Below are 14937 nucleotides of genomic sequence, written 5' to 3' on the forward strand. Positions count from 1 at the left end.
TCACCAAAATATCTCAATGGTGTAAAAATTAAAGACAGAATAGTGAACTAAAATGGGCAAGAGAGATTAGGGGGACTATAAAAAAGCTATGCAATAAGATGGGTGTTAATGTGTGCCCTACTGTCTCTGTGGCTAATATCGATAAAAAGATACTAAGGTTGATGGGGAAGGAAATATCGCATGCACAGGACACAATCTATCTTGTAAATAAAACTTTGATTTGTTTTATGATTGATGCATGGAATAATGATCAATGCTTCCACTACATAGATAAGTTACCGGACCGCCAATTACGAAATGAGGTTTTGAGGGTAAGAATTGGGGTAAACCCTTGTTATATGAACAATCCGGTAAAGCGGGCTATGATCAATGAGACGGGAAGCTGCACTTGCTCTTTAGGGACCAAATGTGATATGCCGCATATCTTATTTGATTATCTGAAGTTCTTGGACTTACGTATTATGTTTTTAAAACCAATATTTATGAAATATGAAATCAAAACTAGGACCCAGGCTGTGACACTGATGACAGAAATGGCCCACTTAGATATTACTGTGGCTATGGGAAAATATGTGCAAAAAGTGAAGGCATTTTTTAAATCTTTTTAACGAGTTTTAACAAATAGTTATCCGCAATTCAGGTAATAGTGGGTTTTTAGATTAAATATGTTTTTAGGATGTATTTATGTGTGTTACTGAAATGTTTTTTAGATGAATTTTTATTGATATGTATTGTTTGTGGACCAACGGTCCGAATAAACGTGAAACAAACTGAACTGAGCACTGCAGTGTTCCCTGCTGTGAATAGAAACATGGTTGCTTCTGTCATCCCCTCTGTGCTAGCAGCTACTGTTCTCCCTGACATTGTGGCAGCTGTGGTTCCTTCTGTCAGTGCTGTTGATTTGGTTTGGGTTATCATGACTTCTGTTATTGATGCTGTGGTAGTAGCTGTGGTGATCATGTGGTCCTTGCTGTGGTAACAGATGTGGGTACTGCTTGGGTACCTGCTGTGTTCACAGCTTGGTTCAGTTATGTTTGCATATATCATATCTGTGCCCAGTGCTTACTAGAGAGTGTGTGCATTCATAGTGCCTGCACCATACTCTCATACACCTTATTACTAGCACTATGCCCAGCTGGTAGATGGTCCTTTGGAAAGAGATGCACTGATGGTTTTTTGATGTCTGTCACCCAGAAGGGTGTTCTGTGATCAGCTGGGACATTAGTTTGTGTGGGAGGGTGTGTCACTCCGGAATGCAGCTACAAATACAACTTGGTCTTCATCTTCATGCTTCGTCTCTGCCATTATTCTGAAGGAAGAGGTGTGGTAAAGCCTATGAATTACCCTCCCCAATATGGTGGATTGTCAAGAGAACACTACTGGAGGTTGCAAATTACAATTGCAGCATGAGACCTTCGTAAGATGTCAGTTCCGTTTGAATCATACATAAAGGAGGCAACCACGAGGGAAAGATGCATCACACTGCATTGGATCCCTGATTTTAATTGTGTTCAATGTCCACTTGATATCTATTTCTGTCATTTGCAGATGAATTACATTTTAACCTTTCTTGTGGATTCTTTGGCCTGGATCCTCTCTCTTCATGATGTCAAGGGGATTTTGGTACCTGGCTTTCATACTGCAACATTTTCTCCATCTTCATTCAAGCACTATCAGATTACCAATGATGTTTTTTCCCTGCTCTCCTGGGGCCTTCTTGTAGTGAGCAGTGAGATACTGTGGATACTGGGTGGAGCCCTTCTTTCCCCAGGCAATTAGGAGGGACACTAAACAGAACTTCACTGAGTCCACTGGCACCTGTTGGAGCTACTGTTGTGGTAGCTTTTGTGCCAGCAGTTTAGTATGCTACGATAACAGTTACTGTTGCTGCTGAGGCCCCTGCTTTAGTGGCAGTTGGTATCACTACTGTGGCTTCTAGTGTTGTGGCACTTATTGTTATTGTCCTTTGTGTGGGTGCAACTATGGTCACCTCTGTAGTTTCTGCCATAATGACAGTAGTTGCTACTGAGTGACTGCTGGAATCAAGCAGCCTAGCTAGACCTTCGGCCATCCGTGTTGGTCTCTACATTTGCCACCGGCTGCGGATGTAGGTAAGAATGGGGGTCTGGCGGTTCCTGCGTTTGACGGACCGCGACAGTGGCAGGTAAGAGTGGGGGGATTTGAGGCTGCTGCCCCCAAAACTCGTGCTGTCCGGGGCGGACCTCCCTCCGCCCCACCCTTGCTATGCCACTGCTGTAATTGCAGTGCAGCTATTGCTGTTGTCCTTGCTGTGGGTGTAATCATGGTCAGCTGTGTTGTTTCTGCACTGATGGCAGCTGTTGGTCCAACTGTTGTTGCTGCAAGAGTGACAGCTGTAATCAATGCTGTGCTCCCTGCTGTGGGTACAGCAGTGGTTGCTGCTATTGTCCCTAGCCTGTTGGCAGCTGCTGTTGCTGTCCCTGCCGTGGTAGGAGCCGTATTTGCTGCTGAGCTAACTGGTGTTGCTGTAGCTATGTTCACCGTCACCCTGAGAGCTGATTTTGCCTCTCTGGTCCATGCTGTGCATGTGATGTCAGCCAAACCTACAGGGAGTCCCAGGGGCAGCTCTTAGGGAAGTTCTGTAACCTGATTGCAGAGAAGGACTATTTGTAAGCCCTCGAAAGTAAAATAAATCAATGCTCAAGTCAACACTGAAACTCTTTCCTTTATTATCTGTTTTGCTATTAATGAGCTGTGGCAAGCATCAGCTAAAATACTTTATCTTACTAAAGCAAAAACTTGTATACACCAAGTAGGTACAACACCGCATAAAACTCCTTCCAATAGCCTGGAATGCCACAGCAGGTGCAGGTCAGGATGCTACTGTGCCCAGATACATAAAGCCAAGCCTTGGACATGGTCAAGGGTTCAATATTCTACAATAGCACTCATCCAGGGACATCTTTTACTCACCATTTCCACTCACCATCTTCACTTAGACTTCACTTGCCACAACTGGAAATAAAACAGCTTGCAGAGATGATGAGCAGGCACGGAGCCCTGCCAAAAACCAACTGACAAGCCTCCTCCCCCATCCATGCGCTCACGAGTTCTTAAAATCAATTAAATTTGCTACATTTGCACAAACTGTGGGAAGAGGTTTCCAGCTTTCCACATATATAACTGGCAGTGAGAGCCCGGCTGTCACATATAGAGCTCTACTCACTGTTAATAAGGTTGAAACTACTTCTAATATAGGAACTATAATTACACATCATGCTCTTCCAGTTACAAATTTGGTAACAAACAATCCTTTATGTCAAGTCAAATCAATCAAGCTTTATTTCGATATAAATATCATGAAAGCAAATACAGTTCAATGTGGGAGAGAAATGCATAAATAAATAAAAACATACAGCTCAATTCTCTCGTATTCAATAAAATGTATAGCTCATTACAACATAAATAATCGAATAGATAAAACCTACAGCAAGATTCTAACTAAGTCAATGAAAGATAAAGCTTATGACAAATATTATAATTAATCAACTTGATTAAAAAAAACAATTTAAGACAGAAAGGGCAATTGAAGATATAAAAAGGTCATTGTCTAAATCAAGGAGCAACATAGAAAGCTTCAATCTTACAATGCACATGCTTATGCCATTATATCAATTTTTGGAAGCCCTGTATATGGCCCTATGCCTGATTGACCAGGCTCTACCAAGAAACTTTGCAACGGCACAGACATATAAAGGTTTTGGGTCTGTTCTCAATATGCGAAGGGCATCACGATGGCTAGTGGTACCTAGCTGTTTGCAAATGGGCGCAAGCCAACTAGACCTAGTGCTGGCGTAAGCAGGGCAGGCAAACATGAGATGTGCAATATTTTCATTAGGATTCCCACAAGAAGGACACTCTGCAGTGGTCTGATTATGATCCTTTATGCTATTGAATACTCAATGAATATGTTTAGCAGTTACTGCTGTTGGGGCAAATAGAGAGAAAACAAGACTGTCTGATGCTTTTTTTTTACATCTGTGTTTTCCCTCATTGTAAATTATTGCTTGTGTGGTGTTTAGAAAAGGCTCCATTTCTAGACGGCTATTTTAAGAACAACGTAAGGTCAGTCATAGAGAGACAACATCAATGTACATAGAGGTGCCCAGTTTACACTTATAAACACAGTGGCATGATGCACTATTTGAATGTAAGTGCAAATTGAGCAATATTATCTAAAGCGCGTAGTTATTGACCAGGGTGGAATTTGCATTGAGCCCTACTGCACACAGGTCATAACTATCTGTGAGTGGCATCTCTCTTGAATAAGTTTGCTATTGTCATTTACACCCTTAAAGATTTGGGTGACATTTATAACATTGTTTGCTGCATGGTTTGTTTTTCATGGGACTGTTTTGGGTGGACACTGACAGGAAGTGTACCTGTTGATTTATTTTTGGGGGGGGGGGGGGCTGTGATGCAGGCTATTTTCGTCCAATTGAATTTTATTGTAGTGAATTCCTGGATATGAGGGCACAAGTAGAGCACATAGAAAGGGTGATAGAAGGTATTAGTCGCAATAAAAATCATTCATGCTGTTAGCACCATACAAATAGGAATTGTGGTGAGTTCTAAGGCAAATTTAACTTGTGAAAAATGCTAATTCTCTGCTGGGATTTGATGAATAATTTTGAGGAATAAAATAGTTTTGAATCATAATTTTCTTCTGGAAATCTAAAATGAGGCCACATTTTCTATAACTGCACAGGTGTTTACCTCATACATGTGAGATATCAATGTCTGACCTGCTGAGTAAAACATGCACTTGCCACAGGAACAGCAACTTGTCAGTTGATTTCCCAGTGTACTACAACTTGACCACTGAGTTGTAATTAACACCTAGGGCACTAACATACCATATTCAGTGCAAACGTAAGGCACTCCTGAACAGCATGTTGCTGGAATTGTAGAATTGAACTCACTTCTAATAGAAGACACTGCAGTAAATGAGGGCATTTGACTTGTGGCACATAAATTATGGCCAATACTATGGAAATCAAGCAATAGGATGTGGACACTTATTCTATGAATTCTCAAATATCTTCCTCATCCATGCCAGAAAAAAAGTCTGGCCTTCAGTTTATATTGTGAGATAAACATAACGAATGATATAACACATTTAAATATCTCTAGTGTCTTCTGTGTCATTTATAAACAATTGCATTTGAGGTTAAGAAAAACATTTTAAAATCAGCAACATTTAAATCTGATTTTCTTTTTAAACCACAGTGAAACTGTCCTGAACTGTACACTTTTCACAGACTAAACAATTCGAATATGTAATACAAGCAAATGAAAATTAATGTTTTGGGAGAATGTTGATTTCAGGAACTGGTAGCAGCACATAAAACATGTTCTTGTGAATAACCTCCTTTCTGTGCAGGCAGCCAAATGGTTCTAAAGCTGTCTTCTGGAGCAAGGTGCCTCCCAATATAGACACATTCTTTAAGCTAGGTGAACATTAAAGTTCTTTACCAGAACTCCAGGATACAGCTGCCATTTAAAGGCAGCTGTTATGGAAGGCAGGTGTAGTGATATGAGGGATGAAACTGTAATGAAGCTTTTCTCAAGTACTAGCTATGGTTCTCCTCTGTAGATCAACATGCAGCATTTGTGGCAGTGTACAGCTGTCTGATTTACAATAATGATATATCCCTTCATTTCTATTCTAAATATTATCCATATTATTTACAAAACATTTTGCCTAAGTGGTGAAAATGTGCTTGCATGCCAAGGCATACATACAGTGTACCACTAATCTAACCTTTCTTGTGTCTTTATTGCATCATTTGATTACCATAATTTAGACATCTGTACGTTAGGTGAATATCAGAATATATAGCACAAAAAATATTGCAATGCAAACACATTATGGCCTAAATGTGGAGAACCAAAATATCCTTAAATTAAGTATATATGGGTACATTTAGATGTACTATTCTCCCATAGCCTCATACTTTGACTATGTCTAATGTAACATTACTTTTTATAAAAACAATTAACTACTTTTAATTCATTCTATGCATTCTTTTTAGTAAGTTTTTAATCATAAACAAATATGCATTTTTTAATTTAGGTGGGATTTTTTTAAACTTCAGAAAGATCTTTTATATTTTAAATATTATTTTAATATATTAAAATGATAGCATTTTTAATTTAAAATGATGTTACTGTTATAACTTGTTCATATTGTTCTCCATTTAAATTCAGTGACATTAATTAATATTAATATGTAAGATAACATTATGTTTTCATTTTTTTTCAACTTTAATAAACATTGAACATTTTCCCTGTACTTACCCATAGGGAAATTCCCACTCAGTGGCCGAGATCTCTGCCCATGTGTGAAAAGTTGCAAGTAGTAACTTTACACTCATAAATTAGACTCTACCTCATGAATTCAGGAGGTGAGGTGATGTAAGTCTACACGTTTGAGTCAAGTCAAGTCAAGTCAAGTCAAGTCAAGTCAAGTCAAGTCAAGTCAAGTCATAAAATTTATATAGCGCACTACATACCCAGAGGGTTTCAAGGCGCTTAGGAAGGGGAGGAGGATTATTTGTCAAATATCCACGTTTTAAGCTGTTTTCTGAACGCTAGGTGATTCTGGGTGAGGCAAAGGTAGGCGGGGAGTGAGTTCCATGTTTTGGCAGCCAGGTAAGAGAAGGATCTGCCTCCCATGGTGGTCTAGTGACTACATACCTATAAATAGTTACTTTTCTAACGTAGAAAAGTTAATTAAAAGTCTACCTTTTCTAATACCCCCCTTAGGCTATTCTTCATTTACATGTGTAAAGTTAGTACTTGTTCCAACCAACAATTGTCTCATGATGCTCTTTTCTGCATGATACCCGCACAGAAGGGATTTGTGTGCCTTTTTTGGTGCCTTGAGAGCAGACATTTACTGGAAATATCTCAAAGTTAGTGGATAGTTTTCTGACATAAGTGATGGAATACATAAAGAGGTAATTGCTGCAATGTGTTTTTGAACTCTGGCTTCCAGTAAGCATTGATTCGGAGATACTTTGAGATAATGTATGCGTGCAAGACATCAAAAATAGGCTTGGTAAGAAATGTGAGTGGCATTTTTGTACTGCCATGTGTTACTTCAATTTTTATGGCAATTCTGTGTAAAAGTCATACTCACAAATTACAGTTACACATGCAATTCTTTCAGCTTCTTAGTTTGTTTAGTCACATTAAAGCTTTCTTCTTTTCAGCATTCACTATAACAGTTTTAAAAAGTTGCAGTAAAAATACTTTATGAATAAAATCACAATAATGACAAAGAAATCACATTATGATAGTCAGCCCTCCGTCTCCTACATTGGGTCGTCATTCTATTTTGTTTAGTTTTCCCGAACCCCACTTGTTTTGTTAGACCTGTATATCTTACTTAGGAGAGAATTGCAATATTCTAGGTAGCAACGCTGTATACCCATTGGTTTTCTAATGCCACATTTTCCAGCAGCCCTCTGCTTAGTCTTGCAGGTAGTTGACCAGGCAGTCTAGATGTAAGATGCTACAGCAAAGTATACTGGTGTTTGTTCTGTCCTGTTACCAAGTAGAAGTTGATCATTGGATTGAACAACGTAAGTTTAATGTAGGGGTAGCAACCACCATTTAAGGAAGCTCCTTATTTTTGTACAGAAAAGCATACAATGTAGAACAGATTATCTGCACTCATGCTGCAACCACTTAGGTACTGTCACACACTCACCTGGTTTCCAACAGTGGAGACTGAATTGGAGCTGATGCTAGACCTCATATTCTCCTCGAATTCAGTGCATGGCGAGGAATAAAACCCTTACTCACACACCGTCCTCCAGGGTGATGGGGGATTGGGCCCAAACACTAAAAGAGAGCCTTGCGGCACTGGTTCCAGTCAGCAACCGTCCAGCACTACATTAACCGTAGACCCTTTGAGTCTGCTAGGTGGATGTGCACAGAACATGGACGTCTGAGTTTGTGATGATGCACCGGAAACAACAAAAGGAGGCAATTACGATCAAAGTACTACAGGCCTCTCTAAGCAATGATTATACAATAACTTTGTTAACATACACTTAGGGGCAGATTTACAATTACTGGTGCATCCCTGCATATAAGCATGGATGCACAAGTAGTTGTGCGCCGCAGCTCCGCCCCCCTTGATGCGTCGCATTGTAAATGCGGCGCACCATGGGGAAAAATGGCACAGATGTGTCAAGCATCTGTGCCGTCAAAGCGGCGCATTGCTGGAGTTGCGTCGCAAGCGCGACGCAGCTCCAGCAATGATCAGGGGGGCCCTATGTGCACAATGCTGCGTCAATCCTTACGCCTGCTTCAAGCAGGCGCAGGGTTTTGACGCAGCATGGGCCCAAAAGTGACTGAGTGAAATCTTGAAGATTTCACTCAGCCACTTTTGGGAGGCCTTCCTGTGCCGGAACGCCTCCCCCTGCGATGGGACGCCCCTTCTGGCGCAGGGCTTTACAACGTGACGCATCTGGGAGATGCGCCATGTTGTAAATACCCCGCACCATGGTGCATCTTTTGCGCCGCCGCTGCGTCACAAAAGTGATGCAACGGCGGCATAAAAGCAGCGCAAGGGGCTTGGAAATCTGCCCCTTAGAGTCTCTTTTATAAAAAAGACAGCTAGGAAACAAATTAACCCGAACTACAGATTGGAGCAAGGAATAACTTGAAACATAGATTGCAGTTACTGGCACTCCCAGTGTTAAAATCGCAACATAGATCTCAGTACATTCATAAATGAATCAAGCACTCTGAGGAGCATAATCTGGGATCTACTGTTCATCAGAGAAACATAGACCAATGTTTCAAGTCCTGAATTAACAGGGTATCAAGGCCAAGGTTGCAAGAAGGGTTTGGAGCATGAAATAATAAAGTGACCTGGAGGAAATTCACTGAGAGTAAAATGAAGACCATTCTTTGATCTAGAAGGCGCCAATACTCCAGCCTGCTTAATATTGAAAAGTATGATGTACACTAACCTGAAATCAAGTACTTAGCCTATTTCTTCTACTTGTCATAAGGACGAAGGAGATCTTGGGGTCTTGACTCAGGAAGCCGCTGGGCAATTGGAGTAGCTGAGCAGCACTGCACCAGAATATTGAAATCAATTGCTGACCTTGAGCAGAATTAATGACCGAAGGGAACCCATGTAGTTGCAGGATTTTTTGAATGAACACCATGGGAAAGGTCTTGGTGGTTGGCATTCTTTTTTAGGGTGTCTCCATCCTGTTTAGTGAAAGCACATCTGGATAATCAGGTGGCTCCATCCTGTCTATTAGAATAAGGTAAACATCAAAGACCATAATGGAAGAAATGAGAAAAAGGCAATCCTGGGGCAGAACTGGTACCTTACAGGAAATAAACAGACTAGGATTAAGGGTGAAATAGCAGGGGCAACAGGAGCAACAGAGATGGCTGGGGCAACAGTGGTAACAGTAATATTCCATAAGGCCACCCATTGTGGTTTCTGTCATGGCCCATGTTTACTTAAAAACAACATATATTGCCCTGCTTGATGATGAATTGCCATTCTGAGTCTTTGTTTTAGAGCTTAATCCTGATATATTCCAACTAAGTATATGCAGCTGGCTTGGTTGCAATTTTAGGGTCGTGTCCTTTAATAGCAGGCATGTGAAACGCCAACGGATAGTCTTCTGGGAAATCGGCAAATATAGAACTTTGCATTCATTGGGAGATGGGAGGATTTTCCTTGTACTGCCCATGGCTGTTGGGAGGAGCATACCCATTGATAATCAAGATGATATTTATTTTCTAAATCATCTTTCAGTTTTATTGTTTCCAAGCAGTATAGCTATTACCTCATTGTCACACAACACAATAAAAATCTCACTGAATTTATAAAACTACAGTAATATGTAATGAGGAAATAGACACCAAAATGACAACAATCTGATGTAGGGAACCAAGGATAAGATGTTTCAATGTGTTAGATGTTTCTAGCACTAAAATGTGCAAAGTGCAAACAGCTGGTATTGGGGCACACCAGACCGGGACGAAGGCAAAAATCAATGCCAACTGTGTTAGAGCATGGGTCAGATACAGGAACAGTTTACCTTCTGACTTAGGTCCTAATTTATATTTTTGCAGAAAGGGAATGCCATCACAACGGTGTCACTTGCCGCCAACATTATGGTTCACCCACCTGATTTAGAGTTGGGTGCACCATAGGTTTGACAACAAAAGAGACTACTTCATCTCTGCCATTGTCGTTTCTTACAACCCAATAGAGTAAGGGCCATCAGAGGTTCAGCTATATGTCTGTCCACTTAATTTAGGTAGAGGGACATACAGTCGATTTACAATGACTCTCACCGCCAGGAAAAACCTGGTAGTGAGGGGCATTGAAAGTGGCCAATGCCCCCCGCGCCTTAGGACTATGATCGCATTGTGAGTGGGCTACTGTGTTTTTTTAATTCTCCAAAATATTATCCTGCTTAGCTGCATTTTCTATTTGAAAATGTAAAAATAAGATATACAGACGGCTCTGTCATGTTGATGGAGCCGTCCGTCAAACTTGAAATGCATTTGAGGAGCCTCCATGACAGCAGACCCTTTAAAAGATGTCCATAGGGGCAGAGAACATCTAAAATTATGGTGGGCGAAGTATCCTTGGCATGGCGGAAGTGAAGTACTCCACCATGTCGATGGTAATTAGTCATTCCACCAACATATAAATCAGCCCTTCATCATTTTCTTGGGGAAAATCTTTGTTGTCTAGGTCATCCATGGGTTGGGGTGCCAGTTGGATATGAAGAGGGACTTATCAATGGTGGCCATCTGCAGGACCTTGGTGGAAGCTTCAGGGTTTCTGGGAAGTTCAAGGCTCTCATCGTCAAAGGCGGGAAAACAAAGAGCAGCCCAATTCTGAAGATCAGGCCCTAGAAGGTTTCAATGATAACAGGGGCTGCTTGGCTTTAGTCCCAGCGAAGTCCTCTATGTTAAGATTTAGAACTTTTTTGCAAGTGAGGATTCTTTCAGTGAGCCAAATCAGCAATTTGAGTCTGACCGGCAGTTTGACATTGTCGTGGTCTGGTGGTAGCCTCTGGTTCTTTTTATGAAAAGTAGAAAAAAAAGTATTTAAGTGTCTAGTATTGTAATCTTGAAGGAAAAAAGAGAGTACACACTTACACCAGCCAAAATTCCAGGACCTTTTGAGCATCACTTGAGAGTTAGGACTCAATCTCACAAATGCCACCAGCAGCGTCCAGGGAAAATCCAGTTAGGACTGATCAGCTGAACGTTTGACATTGCAGCTTTTTTGTTCCTGTAGCGTAAAAGGAGGCTATCCAACTAGCCTAAAGATTTCAGCAGGTGCAGTCCTTTTTCTGTTTTCCTCAGATCCAGTAATGTTCTTAACAGGGTAATGAGGTATGCCCAGTGCTAGCCTGTAGGTGTGGAGACTCCTGACCACTCACTATCTAATGGGATAAAAGTTCCCAAGGCTGTCCCTACATACTTCGACAAAATTTCCTGAGGGATTGGCCCTAAACAATCACACAATATCCTGCTCTGCCAAAACCTAACATGGCAGACCCTTTCTTTCCTTGGTCAAACCTCTGTGCAAACCCATGAGGTATGTCTAGGGAAATTTGGCCTCACCCCTGTACACCAGTTCGGGAATAGGCTTTCCCCCATTGGGATTGGTGCTACATAGAAAATGTCAGACCTAAGTGTGAGTTACTTCTGCCTGTGATAAACCAAGCCCCTTTGTGATTGTGCAGTTATGTTATGTTATGTTAAGCTAAGTTATGATATGTTGTTATGTTATACTATGCAATGCAGGGGAAGTCCCTTGGCTGGAGGGATCTCAGGGTGTGTATATTTACACCCTATGCCTGTAAAAGAAATAGGGGACCCAACAAGATATAGGCAATGTATACCCCAGATAAAAAGAGGGAGGAAGCCCCTGTGGAAGAGGAAGGAGATGAAAGGGAAACTGCAAAGAAAATATGAGGGGGGTTTCTTACAAGTGAATGAGCATTAAGTGTCATAAAGGAATGTGAAAAGAAAAGGTCCTCTCGAGAAGCGGGAATAAGATCTCAAATCGGAATAAGGAAGGCTCCATCACAACTCCAAAAGAAAAGGGAGAAGGAAATAGATCAACAACAGGAGGATGGACTTAGATTTAAAGGAAAATTCAGGAGATTGAGTGGAAAGAGGAAGGCAGATGAATGTACCATTTAGTTGGAAGTGGGGAGAGGATATACTTGACTTTCAATGTGCAGAAAACACAAGTGGAGATAATATGTGGCTATACTTCCAAACAGGCAGGGGGTAGAAAGAGAAAAAGCTACAACCCTTAAGTCGGTCCCAGCTTCTCTTTGCCTTCTATAAATGTGCAAGCCTGAAGGAAATAGGAAGTACAAACCTTAGACAAGTGGGTTTCACTTGGAATAGCAAGGGAAATTAAATTACAAAGGTCTTGATGTCTTCAGGGCTGTTAAAGGCAGCACTTGTAAAGGTGGAGAAAGAGGTAGAAAAGGAAGGGATAAGGATATTCCTAGATATAGAACAGTTTGAAGTAGGACACCAAGGTAAACCTTTCATGAGGCACCATGCAGGTCTTGGATCAAGGCAGGTCAGGATAATATATCTGGAGTTTGAGGTAAAAGCAAATATTGACATCAATGTGGCTACCTCCGAGACAAGCAAACACTGAGGTAATTGGAGTTTTGAAAATAGTTATGCGGGCCCTTGTTTGCCAGCCCCAGAGGAAGTAAGGTGGGTAAGCGAAATCGATTGGGGTGCAGAGGGTTGCAAAAAATGTGGATCCTTATTTTGAGATCGCCTATTTGCTAATCCTTATTTTGCGATTACCTGCTTGCGAATTTCAAAATGCAAATTTGCAAATAGATAATAGCAAACATATGTATGGCCCATTTGCAATTTGCAAATGATCCAGAAATCTCTATAGCAAATTACCACCAAATCCACTCAGGTAGTAACCGAATGCAAACTATTTAAACAGGCTCAGAGGTCTTCAGAATGTTTCACAATGGCAGCACTGTACATCATAGCGAGGAGAATCAGGATACAAGCAGGAACAAAGAGAAGGAGGAGGAGACAATAATTCATTTTCATAGCATGTGTCACCTTGTTTGGGCAGACATAGGAAGACATCTATGTTAAATATAGGTTGAATTCAGACTTGATCTATGGGCTGATTGCTAAACTGCAGCTTCAGACTCGCAGGGCCAATGCCACTCACACACGTTCAGATCCTATGTTCACTGCACTTCCTAGCTTCAGGGAGCTACCAGGGGGTAATAGCTGCAGCAGGAGAGGCCTCCAAAAGTTTGCTGTTGAGCTTTTTCAATGCACCCTGACCTGTATGAATTGTTGCAGAGGATACACCAGTAAATAATATTTCCCACAACACCACAGTAATTGCTGTAAACAAATTTGAGTTTTTCCAGCTAGCCCATTTCCCCCATGCAATTAGAAGGCCTGGGCGAAGGTCGAGGAATTTTACTTCTCTAAACTGTATGATGCTACATTAAAACTCTGCCGTGCTCCACGGAGTTCCGCAAGTCATGGAGCATGTTAGGTCGCGCTGCTCGTACTGATTTTATGCACAGGAGTTTGTCTTGCATTGTAAAATACACGCACATGGCACTACATGTAACATCGGAGGGCGCTGCTGCTTTCAGCCTCTCGAGTAGATATTCTACTTGAGCTCCATCTTCCTCGACACAAGCCGCAGATTAGTCAACGCAAGTTGTGACCGCACCCATTGAGAAATCTCGCTGAGAGAACGTCCGGCAAGATTTTTGTCTCATAAGTGCTCTACAACTTACCACTGGCACGCCACGTAGGAGAAAAAACTCTGCTCCATGTTGCTTTGCAGAGTTTTGAGCAACACAGCATAGAGCGCAAAGTGGGCAAAACTCCATGAACTCCGCAGACCGAGCTGAATTCTTTGCCCACCCCTAGTAATTGGGTGCATTGATGGAACACACGTAGCTCTATGTTCCCCCTCAGTTAATGAGTATGTTTACTTGAACAGGAAATCATTTAATTTATTGAACCTCAAAGTCATATGCATTGCCCTACATATGATCACAGACATAGTGGCAATATTTCCAGGTTGTACGCACGATTTATTCATCTTCAGACACAGTGGCATACATACACATCTCCTTGCGGGTGAATTTGGCGAAGGATACCTAATAGGTAAATGTAAGTATCACAGTCTGGCAGACTCTTTGGATAAGTTGAAATATTCCAGTGAGTAATCTATTGCCTTTTTCCCTGGAGGTGACAGTGCATATGCTGTGCGCTCCTTCATACTAACCCAATACCTAAATCCAACTACTCTGTTGCAGGGATTCTGTACATTCACAGAACTATGCACAGAAAAACAGGAAGATGGCTGCTGAGTAGGAGCCTCTCCGAGGAGCTCCCGGTTTGGGGATTACCAATTTTGGTAGTTATCTCTGTCTAAACTGTCTCACTGGCTCTGACGGTCTCCGGGAACCGATCACACACCATTGCAGGAACACTCAGCTGATTCTTAAATCGGACTTTTGTCTTACCTGACGAGTGACCGCCACAGGAGTACAATTCTGCACCTTCGCTGCCTGGGACTCCCTTCACTGCTCGAGGCATCGTTGGCTATAGGTCCAGTACATTGGCCGTGGGTGGCTGTGAGACATTGTTAATGGGAAGACGACTCCTTGGGTGCAACCATTGCTGGCTCCCCGATCTCTCGTCACCTGGATTCAGAGATTTGATGTCTCCCAGTGTTCGTGGGCGACCCCAAAGTCAGACACAATTAGCAGGGCTTCCGCCACTGCCCATATGACCCGGCAATATTTTTCACGTCTGCGGCGGATGATCCCAGTCCTTGAGGTCCTGGTGGTAGCC

Source organism: Lissotriton vulgaris, chromosome 1_1 (genome assembly GCF_964263255.1).
Source record: "Lissotriton vulgaris chromosome 1_1, aLisVul1.2, whole genome shotgun sequence".
Taxonomy (NCBI): Eukaryota; Metazoa; Chordata; class Amphibia; order Caudata; family Salamandridae; genus Lissotriton; species Lissotriton vulgaris.